The sequence below is a fragment of the Pteropus vampyrus genome, unplaced genomic scaffold, assembly GCF_000151845.1.
Source record: "Pteropus vampyrus isolate Shadow unplaced genomic scaffold, Pvam_2.0 Scaffold351, whole genome shotgun sequence".
Taxonomy (NCBI): domain Eukaryota; kingdom Metazoa; phylum Chordata; class Mammalia; order Chiroptera; family Pteropodidae; genus Pteropus; species Pteropus vampyrus.
Genome location: NW_011889132.1, coordinates 1002426 through 1017244, shown reverse-complemented (window position 1 = coordinate 1017244; position 14819 = coordinate 1002426). Strand labels below are relative to the sequence as shown.

The window sequence follows — 14819 nt, the reverse complement described above, 5'->3', positions numbered from 1 at the left end:
TTTTTTTCAGGTATAAAATGCCATTCAGTTCAAAATGTACCACTATTTTATAAACCATGGAGGAAGGAGAAAAAATGCTACCAAATTAAACAGTGATGTTGATTGTAAGCTATATTTTGATTTCAGAGATGTTAAAATGGATTAAGGGTCTGGGTCTTAGAACAGATGAAATATGGTATTTTTTTAGAAGTATCTATGTAGTGTATATTTGATGCTCTATACTTTCAACATTGATGTTCTTTTTTTTTTTTTTCAAATGGTGGAGATATACAGGGCATTCATGACACATATTATTCTAGAAATCTATGTAAAACCTACTGTGCTTTGCAAGACCCATCACTGCAACTCTAATTTCTGGATGTGTGACGATCTGTTCACTATCTCAGATTCTTACATGCAAAATCAAAGCAATGTGCTGTCACAGCTTTCCAAGGTAGTGTATATCTTGTGACATTTTCAAGTTAAATTTGCAGGCACTTTTCATAACATTCATTGGCCTATCCTGTGGCAGGCTAACTCAAAGCAGTTTGCTCTACACAAAAAATTAAATATTCTTAAACATTAAAAACATTCATTAACATTAGTGTAATTTTCTCCCCGTCCAGATTTTTAAAGCATTTAACTTTCAATTAGCAACAAAGTTTTTACAATTTTCCTAAATTTTAATGGTAGTCAAAGTGAGTATGATTATATATCTCAGCAGATAAGAAGGGTGGTGAATGACAGTATTTCATCTCTTCTTATGGCTGAGTAATATTCCATTGTATATATGTGCCACATATTCTTTATCCAGTAATCTATTGTAGGACACTTCAGTTGCTTTTATGCCCTGGCCACCATGAATAATGCCATTTGCAACAACATGGATGGATCTTGAGATAATCATGCTAAGTGAAATAAGCCAGACAGAAAAAGTTGAAAACCACATGATATCACTTATACGTGGGATATAAATCTAAAAGCAACAAATAAACATGATGCACAAATAGAGACTCATGGACATGAACAGTAGACTAGTGGTTACCAGAGGGTAGAGGAGGAAGGAGGAAGAGGGAGGTGGATGGGATAAAGGGGGTCAAATATGTGGTGACAGAAAGAATTCTAACTACGAGTGGTGAACACACAATGACTTACTGTTGAATTGTACATTTGAAATGTATTGGATTTTGTTAATCAATGTCACCATAATAAAAAAATAAATAAAATAATGAAGGGTGGTGAGAAGGGTGTGCTGCAATAGGACAGTGAACGTGGGGAGCCTGAGCCCTGCTACTTGCTGTTCCACACATACTTGACCTTGAGTTCTCCAGTTGCAGGACAGCAAACTGCCCAGTCTTTGTGATCCTTTGTAATTACTTTCTTGTCTCCTTTTTCTCCTATGTTTATCCTAATTTCTGCTATGATTGCAGTGTCTAGCACATACTCCTAAGAATTACTAAGAGCTAATATTTATTTAGCATCCATTATGTGTCTGGCACTATTCTGTCTCGCACAAATTAATAAATTTAAAATACATTTATATTTTTGGATTCATTTGAGCTTTACAACAAAGTTGAAAATAGAGGGTTCTCATATGCCCATCATTCAGTTTCCCCAAATGATAACATCTTACATAACTGTGATACATTTGTCAAAACTAAGAAGTTAACATTGGTATATTATTGTTAACTAAGCTCCCGGCTTCATTTGAATTTCAGCAGTTTATTCATTAATTTCCATTTTCTGTTCCAGGATCCAATCCAGGATATCATATTGAATTTAGTTATCATGTCTCCTTTACCTCAGCCTTTTCTTGTTTTCCATGACTATGATACTTTGGAAGAGTACTCATTGGGTATTTTGTAGAATGTTTCTCATTTTGGCTTTGCCTACTGTTCTTTCCATAATTAGACTGGAATTATGAGAAATGAATTCACTTTCCTCATCCTATAAGATGCTACTATTATGATTCTATTTTACAGATGAAGTAACTGGGGTAGAGAACAATTGAGTAATTTGAAGGCCTAGATTTGAACCCAGAAAGTCTGGTTATAAACCTTGAGCTCATAAACTTTTATGTTATATTGAGTCATAATTCCCAGATTTGAATCTTGACTTAAGACTTATCATCTTTCTAATATTTTTTAGGCTTCAGATTAATCATCTGTGAAACAGTACTAATAATTTCACTTACCTAATATGGCGACGTTTACCACAGTATTTGGGTATACTAAGTTTCTGGAACATTATTGCTGTTAGTATTGCCATTATATGTTAGTTTTGTTAGCTGCACAATCACAGTTCTGTGAACCTGAAAGAGATACAAAATTATAGATTTTGTTGATTCTGCCCTTTATCTCACTTCTCAAAGGAGATGCATTAGCAGCACTCTCTTTAGGTGCCTGTGAATTCTGTAAAGGAACCCATGTCCAGGGGAAGAAAAGATGTATACTCTAATAATCCCTTCAAGCTGGGGATGAAACATATAAAGCTTCTTTCTAAATTAACTTTTAGAATTTCTAGGAATAGACAACTTTCAGAATTAGTCTGTAGAAATAAAAAAAAAATAAATAACATGAAGAAAAATCCTAAAACCTTAGCTAAACAGACTGTGTCTGTACATATGCTTATATAGGTTCTTTGGAAGCTCATATACTCTGGCAGTTAGCAATATCAGAATTTCTGTTCCAGTAATGTTAAATGGTAATTCCTCCCTTTCAAACTCGAAAATGTCTCCTAGGTTAGCGTGTGCATAAAAGTGTCCATGTCCTTCCCTGAAATAAGAATTGAGGGAAACTAAACTACTTTATGCTATGTGTTCATTTCATTTGAAAAAAAAAAAAAAAACAAAGAAATGTTACTCCAAAATGATGTTAATGATTCAACGTTGGCCATCCTTGTTTCTAATTTCACATAGTTCCCACTGTGGATAAGGCACTTTTTTTAGTACTATGTCCTAGGTCATACTTTATAATAAATACAGACTTTTTTCACAAAAGGTTATAATGCTTGGAAAGTATTTGTCAGATGTTAAAAAATGCAAACATTTTCTCTTATGAGCTATTTATACTCTTGAGCTGAAAAATTGAAAATAAACCTCATAAACCACAAGAAAATGTCCAAATTGGTGACAGAAGGCAGTTTGGCCAAGGATCACCTACCAGATGTCTTCATTGGGTGAGATACTGACTTTGAGATGCTTTTGGTCCTTTCCAACTCTAAAATCCTGTTTCTCTGACATTAAATTACCTAGTTATTATCAGAAAGCTCTGTCATTAGTAAAAGATTTGGAAGTCAGACTTCAAGCTGTTTTTTAACACTTTGGAAAGATCAATAACTAGGCTTTATTCAGATTTTTCAAGCCATGCAACTCTGCCTGTGGACTATAACGTATGTAGTTGCGATTAACTGTCCAACCGTTCATTTTTTAGGTTTCTCTTAGTAAGTGCCAAATAGTGGGAAACATTATTTATTCACTCAGATTTCTCACTATATGTGTATGAAATAATATTAGGATTTCAGATCTATAAATAAATGAAACTCTATTGATATCTGCCCTTTATTCCCTTCATATCAGGAGGAAGGAAATGTACATCCAATTTTAAATGGGATTCTAGTCCCTTTATTAATCTTCCACATGGCTTTCATTCTGTGTCTTTGATGGATTATATCAAATCAAGCACGTTTATCTTTCTGCTCTGCAAAAATGAACTCAAACTTTTTATTTCGTACAGCTAAATCTGCTTCTTCTACTGTCTGCTTTCAGTCAGTGAAGGCTGTTCTATTCCCTTAGTTACACAGAGCAAACACCTTGGGTTTTTTCTTGATTTCTCTCTTCCCCTCATACCTCATATTTAAACAATCAGCAAATCCTGTTAATGTTACCTCCAAAATATGTCTAGAATCTGATCACTTCTTTCATCTCTGCTACTAGCACTCTGGTCTCAAACCATCACCTTCTCTTTCTTGGATTACTCTAAGAACTTGCTAGCTAGCCTACATCCAGCTTTGCCAAACTATGTTCTCTGCATTCAGCCAAGTGATTCTTTTAAAATGTAAGTCAAATCATGTCTCTCTTTATCTCACACAGTTGAGATTCCAGATTCTATGGCAAATGTAGAAAGTCTTTCTCTCTCTACCTAACAGCATCATCTCTTATCTCCCCTTTCTCCATAGCAGCCACACCACCCACTTTGCTATGTTTGAATATACCATAAGTCTCCTGCTCAGAACTTTTGAAATTATTGTTACCCTTTTCCAAAATGCTTCTCTCCAAGATACCCATCCTCAAGATTTGCAACCTTACTTTCTTCATGGTCCTTTGTTTCTTTTATCACCTCCTCTGAGAGGTCTTTCTTGATTACCTCAAACCAAACACCACTGCTTCCAACCCATCTCTCACTCCCTCCCCTTCTTATCATACTTTGTCTGCATATCGCTTACCACCACCTGACATATTTATTTTATTTTCTGTCTCCCTCCATTAGAATAGAAGCTGCATGAGAGCAGGGTGCATTTGTTCATTTAAATTGCCTTATCACTAAAGTATAGAATAGTACATGGAACATAACGGATTAATAAATACTTATTGAATGAGTGGATGAATGAATATTTAAAGATAGACTGTCATTAAATTGGACTAGGCTAAATACATATATAGAATGACCTTCAATAGAGTATAGCATGGATTATATTTACATATATTCAATATCTAGTCTTTGAACATATTTTCAAATTTCCTAAATGTAAATATTTAGTGTTGTAGGAGGGAAGATGTCAGTTATTTTAACCCATATGACATTTGAGAAACTATATGGAGCTTTTACTATTCCTCAGTTTTTCTAGAGTTGTAGAATCTCTTATTGAACATTCTCTTCAGTGTGGTTTTAAAAATTATTTTACTATGGTTTTGATATCTTGTTTTGTTTCATTTACAAAATCTGACTGTAGTCCATATAAGGGTCTATAATACTATTTCTATAATTCAGTAACTTCCAGAACATATTTTCTTTGTCAAAGACTGGTATACATTTTCATGGATGCAGTGCGAAACTTAGAACTGAAAATATAGCTGTGTTCCTATTACTTGCTTCAATCATCATTGTCAAGTGCACTATCAATAGAACTTGCAAAAACATTTAATGGTATTAGATTGATACTGATTTTTTTTGCAATATAGTATTAACTGTGCTATGCTCAAAATAGTAATTTAATTCAATTGGAGAAATAAACGTGGTCTAGACAAGTGAGAAAACGAAGATATGCCCTAGTGTATTTTGAGCAGCAAAATACAGTTTTTATGTTTGTTTGTTTGTTTTTTGTTTACTTTTCTCAAAGCAACTAAAATTTGCAAGAGGATGATTTTTTAAAAAGTTTTCTATGTGGTTAAAATTAGAAAAATAACAGGACTGACACAACACATACGTTAAGTTTAAAGTCAAGTATTTTGCTTAGAAATATTGTGCTAATAGATTGACTTTCTAACTTACTGGAAATTCATGTTCTAATTTAGATGCATGCATATGACTCATGTCTATTTTAGGATAGATTTAATCATAAAATGATTTTACCTTGGGCGAATTAGAATAAAATCACTTGAGTAATTAATTTAGGTGTTTCAGGGAGTTAATTTAGTTCACATAAATAAGAACTTTGTCTCAAGGAACCACTTAATGCTCTGTATTGCCATTTGGCCTAGGTCTTTTCCTTTGTTTATCTAGAGGACAATGTAGACTTTGTTGTTGATTGAGGTCTTTAGTATATTGATTACTGTATTAAAGTCTGTAGAAACTGATTCTTCAACATGAGCATAAGCTCATTAGAAATGAGATTTTGATCGCTTTCGAATTAGAATATTGCATTTATATATTTTTTCAAGCTCATAGCTGAGGACAATTAATAGTATTGAAGATTTGGGTCAATTTATAATTTATCTTGAATCACAGAGTGATATAAAGGGAGCTATCTTGTCATATATATATATGTGTGTGTGTGTGTGTGTGTGTGTGTATATACATACATATATATACATACATACATATACACACACATATGATATTAAAGTAGAGATTTGTGCATTGTCGTGCGCATTCTTCTACAGCTTGCTGTAATCACAACACTTCACATCAATAAAATACTAGTGCTTATTTGGTTTAATTCTCTAATATAAGCATTTATTCTAAATTTCTGTGAGTAATGCTGGGCACTGGTATTAGCAGAAGAGTAATTATTTATATCATTTGTTAATAAATACACATTACTTCCACTAAAGAGTTTTTCTTGTCTTCATTTGTGAACTTATTCATTTTCACACATGGGGTAACATTACTTAGTAACCATGATAGTTTTACCATTCTGAAGCTTAAAAACAATCCATTACTTTTTGGGCTGTGAGAATATTTCAAAATCTTACATACATAAATAGTATTTTTTTTTCATTTTTGAAAGTAAATGAGATGAAATTATCATATTAACTCTTTTAAGCAAGTAGAATTCATTTACATAAATGACCATGTTAGTATAAGAAGTGTTACCCTACTAATCTGAAAACGTTAATTGAAGTTCTAAAAATTATACTCAAGGGGTAATTTCCATCCTGGCAGCTGTGTGCACATTAGGACAATTAAAGTGCCAAAGGATTCTCATTTTATTTCTTGGTTATTATGTCTAAGTAAATTGATGGCACATTATTGAGATCTGTTCAGGATCCAATGATTAAAATAAAAGTGATGATCTCATCATGGTATTCATATAACACATTTATCCATTCCTCTTTTGATTTATAGCTTATTTTTATCTAATGTAGTTTAGTCAAATCTCCTGGGCTTATATATATGTTTTAGTTTCTGATAATCTATACTAATGGACGGCAGGGGTAGCAATATAGTCTAACGAAGTGGCTAACCCAGAATCTTGGGAAAGAATTGTGATAGTTTGAAGCAGATCATATTTGTTTAGCCTAATTTTATGACTGATTCTCATTTATTAAGCAGGTCCTGGCTGGATGAATATTTCAGGATGGCTTAGATTTGAGTAGAGAGTTGGAAAGTAACAGCAGAGCCAGCTTCTAGGAGTAGAAATAGAAGCTAAAAAATATTTGAAATAAGTACTGAGAGTTAACATTTGGTGTTAGATGATAATTCTCAAAACTCTATTCTCTATTGAGCTTTGATACAATTACATATTAGTTAATCAGTTTCATTATATATATGACCAGGACTTATAAGTTATGCTTATTATTATTTTCCTCAATGTGACTTTTAAGCATGTTCTATGAAAAATGATCAAAATGTTATTGTTAAAAATATGAAAGAAAAGTACTTTCATACCATTCCTAAGTAAAATGTCACATCTCTAATTGAAATGCCTATTTGGATGAAAACATTATGAATTGCAGTTCTGTATATACATTTCTGAATATGAAAACCTTAAAAATCATGTTTTCTTTGTGTTCTATATTTAGTCCTAGAAGAAAGTGATTTGTGGCTAATATAACATTCAATTAATTTAACATTTATCCTAGGGGCATTCCAGGTACTAAAGTCCATTCTATTCATTAGAACGTTTTGTATTTATCTGCAGAATGACTCTCCTCAGAAGAGAATCTGCTGTATTTCTGCATCTTTTCCAGCATCAATCACTTTGATTAGGGTCTCACTCCACGAACCAGGCAGCTTCTCTTCCGTAGCAACGCCATATGTCTCCTACAGCTGTTTTACTTTCTAGGTGGAATGTGACTCTTTTTGACTCATAGTTTGTGTCCCTGTCAAAAAGACAGTCGATAGCTCCTTCATTGCTTTGATTTGCTCAACTGTCTTAGGGCTAGGGATATTACTTGTGGCCAGTCCTGAATCTGGGAACTGCAATATATAGAAATGTGTCCATGAATTTTTTGATAAGTGAAATATCTACATAAGTGATCATGCTAAGAGACTGTTTGAAATGCAGGAATAGGGAAGAAGCTTTGCTTGTAAAAAAACTTCTCCAGGGAAATCTTCACTATGCAACCCAGTGATGAAAGGCTGTTATCATTTTCTTTTATGTTAAAGGGAATAAGGTTGACTTTTCTTTTTTTCTGCTGTTGATTTATGGTCTGCAGATTTTATATTGGAAAATATATTTTTCTAGTGTTAATGTACTTGTATTATACCATGGAAAGCCAGAACAACTATTATATACTGTAATTCCAGAGCCAACAGAATTTTCTGTATGTTTTAGAACCTCCTCTCAACCTCCTCAACACTCAACATGTTATCTGCAATCGTTTCATTATATGAAACATGTAGATTAAATAAAATGGGAGGAAAACAGTTTCAGAATAAAAGAAACTAAAATGGCAACCTGATTCATTAATATCTAAAAATATAGTTTTCATATAGCTTAATGTAAACAGATAAAAAAAGCAAAAAGTCTTTGAGAAAATAGCAGAGTATTACCTAAAGCTTGCTGAACAAACATTTTGGGGAAAAGACAATACAGCATTTGAACTTGAACTTCTGGGATTTCAACTGAAAAATCAAGCATAAAGAAACTTGATTATCCTGTTGAAAGGATGACCTTTGGATGTCTTTGCATAATCTGATAAGACTTTTAGTATTGAGCTTATATCTTTAATCATACTAGCTACCAAAGTCAAAACACATTAGTTATCACACCATGAATGGTCTAAATGAAATCTCAATGTACCTACTTGTGGATTTGGGAGGGTTATGTGATCATTTATTAAAAACAGCATCCATGTTTTTTAAAAACCCAATGGGGCAAAACAAAGGGGTTTTTTGATTCCTGATTTTAGTGTAGTATACCCTTGAGTTTCACATGGCTCTACTGGGGTAGCAACATTCCTTGTTCTTGGAAATCTAAATGTTGCTTGATAATGTTTTATCTCAAAGGCAAAAACACTAAAATACTTCAACTTCCCATACAGAATTATACCTTTAAACTAGTTTAAATGGAAAAAAAAAAGAAGAGGCAGATGAAGTAACATAATTATAGACTTGATAGGAAGTTGCAAATGAATAAGCAGTTGGCAATTTGAGTAGTTAAGAACAATTGCGCATTTTATTATAGCTGTAAATTTTTGAGTTCATAGCCATATTCAAGTAGGAACACACACACGCACTCATTTTTAGTAAGTATAACAATCAAAAGTAAATCAACCTATGATTTAGAGATGATCTTTACAGTTTTAGCCCACAATTCCATGAAATAACCTAATTCCACTTACCCAGGCCACTTCTACCTACCAAAATACTCTGTGCACCAAGTTCCCTCTTCTATTTTTCTGATCAAAATCTTCATGTCCACAATTTAGCTGATCAGTTAAGTGTGGGAGGAAGATTTTGGTTTGAACTCTCACACCAGCGGGTTAATTAGAATTTTTCAAAATCCCTGAAAAGTTATTGGCATATTTTTATAGAGACAGGAGAATACCTCACTGAGATATCAGTTAGTACTTCTAGCTAGAAGTGGGAAGGGATTATTGTGCCTGAGAAAAATGACCCTGGGGTTAAATCTTCCTGCTAACGAATCTGCCCCCTTACCTCAGTGAGATTTCTTTACTTAAGCTGATCATGAATGACCTTGTTTCACAGATTGTTCTATCCCTATGCAACTAAATCACAAAATTATTTAAAAGCTTCACAATTATTTTTAAAATTTGTGTTTATTTGTTTGATTTCTAAACAATATATTCAGAGATTTTCAGTGACTGGAGAAGGGAAGTAAAGGTATTGGACCAGGAGTAGCCACAAACCAAGGGGAAATATGCAATAAATAAATGATCAAACATCATCTAATGCCAGCCCAGTGCACACACAGTGTGTTAAGTAAAATGCATTGATCTATTATTTTACAAATGGGTAATATCTCATTTGTGTAAACTGCTTACAAAAACCAATCCATAAATATAAATACTGTAAAACAGAAAGCTGTAAAAAAAAAACAAAAAACAAACAAACAAACAAACAAAAAAAACAAAGGGCATTAAGAGACAGTTCATAGGGGAAAAAAAAGAAATACAACAGGTAATTTTGAATGCCCAGGTAAGAAACTAAACTATCAAAAGAAAGAGGATGCTAAAACTCACTAGTTATTAAATTTATTTTACTCCATGCCACCCTGAACAAGCCCGATCCCATCTGATCTCGGAAGCTAAGCAGGGTTGGGCCTGGTTAGTACTTGGATGGGAGACCACTTAGGAAGACCAGGTGCCATAGGCATAAAAAAATAAAAAATAAGGGATTGTAAGCTGACAAGGTCCTTGCAATCTGTGAGGTCAACCAAGGGTTGCCTCACCTAAAAAAAATTAAAATTAAAAATTTATTTTACTTATACTTAGCAAAAATATATTTAAAAATACATGAAAGATTCCAAGATTATTCACACTTCCTTTTTTCAAAAGATTTATAGTCTGGTGTGGGAAAGGTAGAAATTTATTCATCAATCTGTTTAACAAGAGCTTCCTCAGTGTTAAAAACACATATCTAAAGATAGGAAGATATAACACATGAACCCTACACTTAAAAGTTCTCAATCTCAGTAATCCAAGACAAATTTTAATATTTTCTGCACCTTCATTCTCTCTTGGGCACCAAATCTTATGGTTCCATCTCCTAATTTGTTCACTTAATCAATTGCATTTACTTGTTTATTCACACATCTTTCTGTTACCATGCAACTTCTTGATGACTAACACTCCACAGTAATGTCAGATATTAGTACTCAAATGCTTCTTGAATTAATGAGCAAACAAATGCATGGAAGAATACAGAAATTAAAGATTCATAAACATGGAGCAGGAGAAGGAAATTTCTAACTGGTGGTACTAGTGAAACTTTTGTGATTGATATGAGCTACATCTTAAACTCCTGAGAGCTAGGAATTTTGAACATGAGGGATTGGGGCATACAGATACAGGGCATAACATAATTTACATTAATGTTATTTCTACTTTAAAAGGCTAAAATTAATATTTTGAAATCTGTGTCCATATTTAAGGCTTTAATCTATAATTTTCTTTTTCTACACTCAAGTGCTAGTATCAGTGGAAATTGGGATTTCTATTTAATATTTTCCAAAGCAAGATTCTACTTCTTTCATGTTAAGAAATGCTGCAAAAAAATAAGGTGACATTTTTGGATAGTCTTTATGATAAAAATTGAATGTGATTGAGTAAGAGCTAGTGGACAGATATTCATTTTTCAGAGTAATATTTTTACAGATTTATGGCTAATCACTTCCCAGCAGAATTTTGTAATTATTGGTCATCTAGAATGAATTGAACTTAGCTGGGGAGACTGAAGTAGTCATTTTCTAATTCCTGCTCTCCTTCCTCAACTAAATTTTACCCGTTGCTGTAACCAGTGGTTTATATCTCTAAAATGTATCTGGAATCTCCTTCACCTTTTATTTCTAATATTTACCTCCCTGACCTTTATTATTTTCCTTATTTCTGTCATATCCTACACAATGCTGCTTCCTTGATTTCTTTTTAAAACACATATCTGGTCATATGATTACTGATGATTAAATGTTTTTCATGATTCCCCATTGTTTATCAAATATGAGCTTCTTAAAATGGCATTCAAAATTACACAGTCTCCCACTCGTGTTCATTCTTTTCTCTGCCACTTCGTTTTGTAGCCCCTCCAGTATCGTGTATCTCAAATAATTTCTAGGCTTAATGAGACCCAGTCTTCAAATGATATCAAGTTCAAGAAAGCATATCCAAAGGATAAATAAAAGTATTTCAAAATTATTTAATCTAGCTCACAATGAAACATCAAGCTGGAAAGGGGAAGTATTCATAGTTTATAGCTAGCATTTTAAATATTCTTCCTCACCATTAGTGTCTTCTCAGCATCCTATATTGGTTGGAAGGACAGGTTCTTATTCTCTCTTCCACAACAACCTTTCCTTCACTCTGAAACTCTGCAATCATTGCTTTATTTTCTACTCTATCCCCCTCAACATTTTAGTCATAAATAAATTTAGACTGTTTGTTTTCTTTAGTGTTCTTTCTGCTTCACTCAGTATTCATTTTTTTTTTTTGTTTCGTTTTGTTTTTACAATAAAGGAAAGCTCAGGAGCTAACTACAAGCAAGAGCTCTTTTCTGCCAAAGTCAAGGAAATGAAAGATTAAAATACTCATTTTTAAATAACTTTTGTCCTCATTACAAATCTATCCTATATCACAGTTTTTCAGCATATGCTACTGACTGAGATTCCTTCTTTCCCCTTTTTCTCTTCCTTCTCATTATTCAAAATTCAGTGCTTTTTTTTTTTCAGCTTAGATGCCCCAATTCCTCCAGTTGGAATCGTCTGTACCCTTCCCTTTGTTTTTTCAGCTTTTTGCTTATTCTTCCGGTGCGCTGTCTGCCTTGAACAATTAGATCTTGGCTGTTTCCTCTAAATACGTGATGACATGGACAGTGGTCTTATTCACATTGTGTCCTCAGTGCTAAACACAGTGCATTTACAAGGAGGAGACTATATAAATGTTTTATCAAATTGATTTAAATCGAAGGACTATATTTCAGAGGTAGGTTTAAATAAATTCCCAAGCAGTTACATTTTAGGCTGTCAGTAAAAGCTACCTTCTTTAGAAATCAGAAAGTGTGTGCATCGTTAATCACTAAAGAACATTTATCACTGATTTCAATTTAAAATCCAATCATGGATGGTATGAAGCCTGCAAAATCATAACCAATATATTTGGGCAAAACAAGTTTCTCTTCATATTTATAATTTTGTTGGAAATAGTTGGACCAATACTTAAAAACCATCTAATCTGATCAGCTTTACCCGGCATATACCTTTACTTTATAAATATGGTTATAGACCAATTGCTTACTTTTGAGTATCCATGATAAATGTCTGCATGACTGACATTACATCATTCTGAAATTTTTAATGTCATCTGCAATGCTGAGGAAATCAGCACAATTTAAATTAAACATATTTGAAAATATTTAATTTGATTAAAGGTTTGAATCTAAGATTATGAAAAAAAGTGTTTAAAAATTTAATTTTTCAATATAACATATAAATGCTTGAATAAGAGTTTTCTTTAAAAGACTGTTTTTAAAATATTTTATTATTGGGAACCTAATTTAGGGATGCTAGTATCTGTATTATTACTGTCCAATAATTAGGGAAAAAGAAAATGATATAAATATGTTTTAAAATATCTTATTCACTATGGAAACCGTCTTTTTTTTTTTTATCATGTGGAGACATCTACCTTGTTTTTAAATACCAGCTCCTAGACATAAATTTTCCAAATTTAATTTAAAGTAAACTTACAAACATATTGTATACATATGAAAATTAGTTATGGACTTTTTATAACTCAGAAATGCTAGACACTTTTAAAATTTGGAAATAAACTACAGAAGCAGTTTGGATATGCTAAAATATAATTCAATGTATAATTTTATAGTAAGAAAAAATAACTTTTTTCACATCTAAATTTATGAAATTCTATATGAGCTTTTTGGTCCGTAATATGAAATAATATTACTTTCCCAAACTTGCTACAAGAAATAACACATGATCCATTCTTTGGACCTGCCATCATGGGTAACAAGGCAATGTAAGGAAAAGTAAGTCAATTCTTTATAAATAGAGAATACTTAACTTGTATCTATGGCCATACCACCCTGAACAAGCCCCATCCTATCTGATCTCGGAAGCTAAGCAGGATCGGGCCTGGTTAGTACTTGAATGGGAGACCACTTAGGATGACCGGGTGCTGTAGGCATTAAAAAAAAAAATTCAACTTGTGAATTGGTCGTAGTATATTGACTCTTTCCTTCTGAAGCTGTCTGACAATGGACACATCTGCTATTCTTTCTCATCCTCAGTGGCAGAAGGAGCTGTCATTTACCCACTGCCCTTTTGGATTCTTTCCAGTATGCAGTAGCCCATCCTGCTTTGAGTGTCTTGACATCTGTCCTCTTCCTTGTGCTGTGATGTACTGACCTCCTGCTTGTATCCCTTATTAAGCAACACTTTTGACACTGACTCAAGTTCTTTCTTTTTTTTTAATGTTATCTTTGCATTTGGACAACAACTTCAAAACAAATTTTGTAAAATGTTTCCCTTTTCCCCACCACATCAGCTTGGACATATCTGCATAAACCCAAGACAAATAAATTTATCTGCTTGTCTAGACCTACACCCTGGCAGCTGGGTAATGACACAGAAAACCTCACAACCATGAACAATAATATCCTATAAATTGTAGTCACTGCCTTCATCTGTGTCCTCAATACAATCAGCCATTGTAGGTTTCCTTGGTATTCTCCTCCTAGCTCATCCTCATTGTCTGTCATGGGTATTTCAGTGCTCTTTATCGTCAAGCTTCTGATCCTGCTCCCTCACTTTCACCACTAACCTTACCTCCAATTTATCAAAGGACATAGAACCCATCAGATAGGTATTTGTTTCATTTCTTCCACATCCATTCATCCTTATCACCTTTCCTCTCGTGTGCTTTCTCTAGTCTAAGCTAAAGTATTCTCTCTTGGGTCTGGAGCCTATCTCCAAATCCTCTCTTTCAACTGCCTATATTTTTTTGTCAGCACCTAAATATATTCAAATCTCCTCCATGTAGAAGAAGAGAAAAAAAATTTATTTTGTCCATCTTGACTGTGTTCTCCCAACTTCAACAGAACCTCGTGCTTACATCTCTGACCTCACCTTCTAGTTTGTTTTACTGGATCTTTTTTCTCTATCTACCCTTTAAGTACACCTTAGCTCTCTATCCTAATTCCTCTTTTCACTCTAAAAATGCAAGATATCTAGCACAGTTCATGATGCATATTAATTTCTCAATA

The 14819-nt window shown here is 33.2% G+C and overlaps 1 protein-coding gene and 2 pseudogenes across 1 annotated transcript in view; all 3 read left to right on the top strand.

Annotated features, from left to right (window-relative positions):
• IL1RAPL1 (interleukin 1 receptor accessory protein like 1) overlaps positions 1–14819 on the top strand; it is a 1273836-nt gene that overhangs the window by 435879 nt on the left and 823138 nt on the right. The gene's annotated exons all lie outside the window — the stretch shown is intronic.
• On the top strand, positions 10081–10199 carry LOC111731158 (annotated as a pseudogene).
• On the top strand, positions 13623–13741 carry LOC111731163 (annotated as a pseudogene).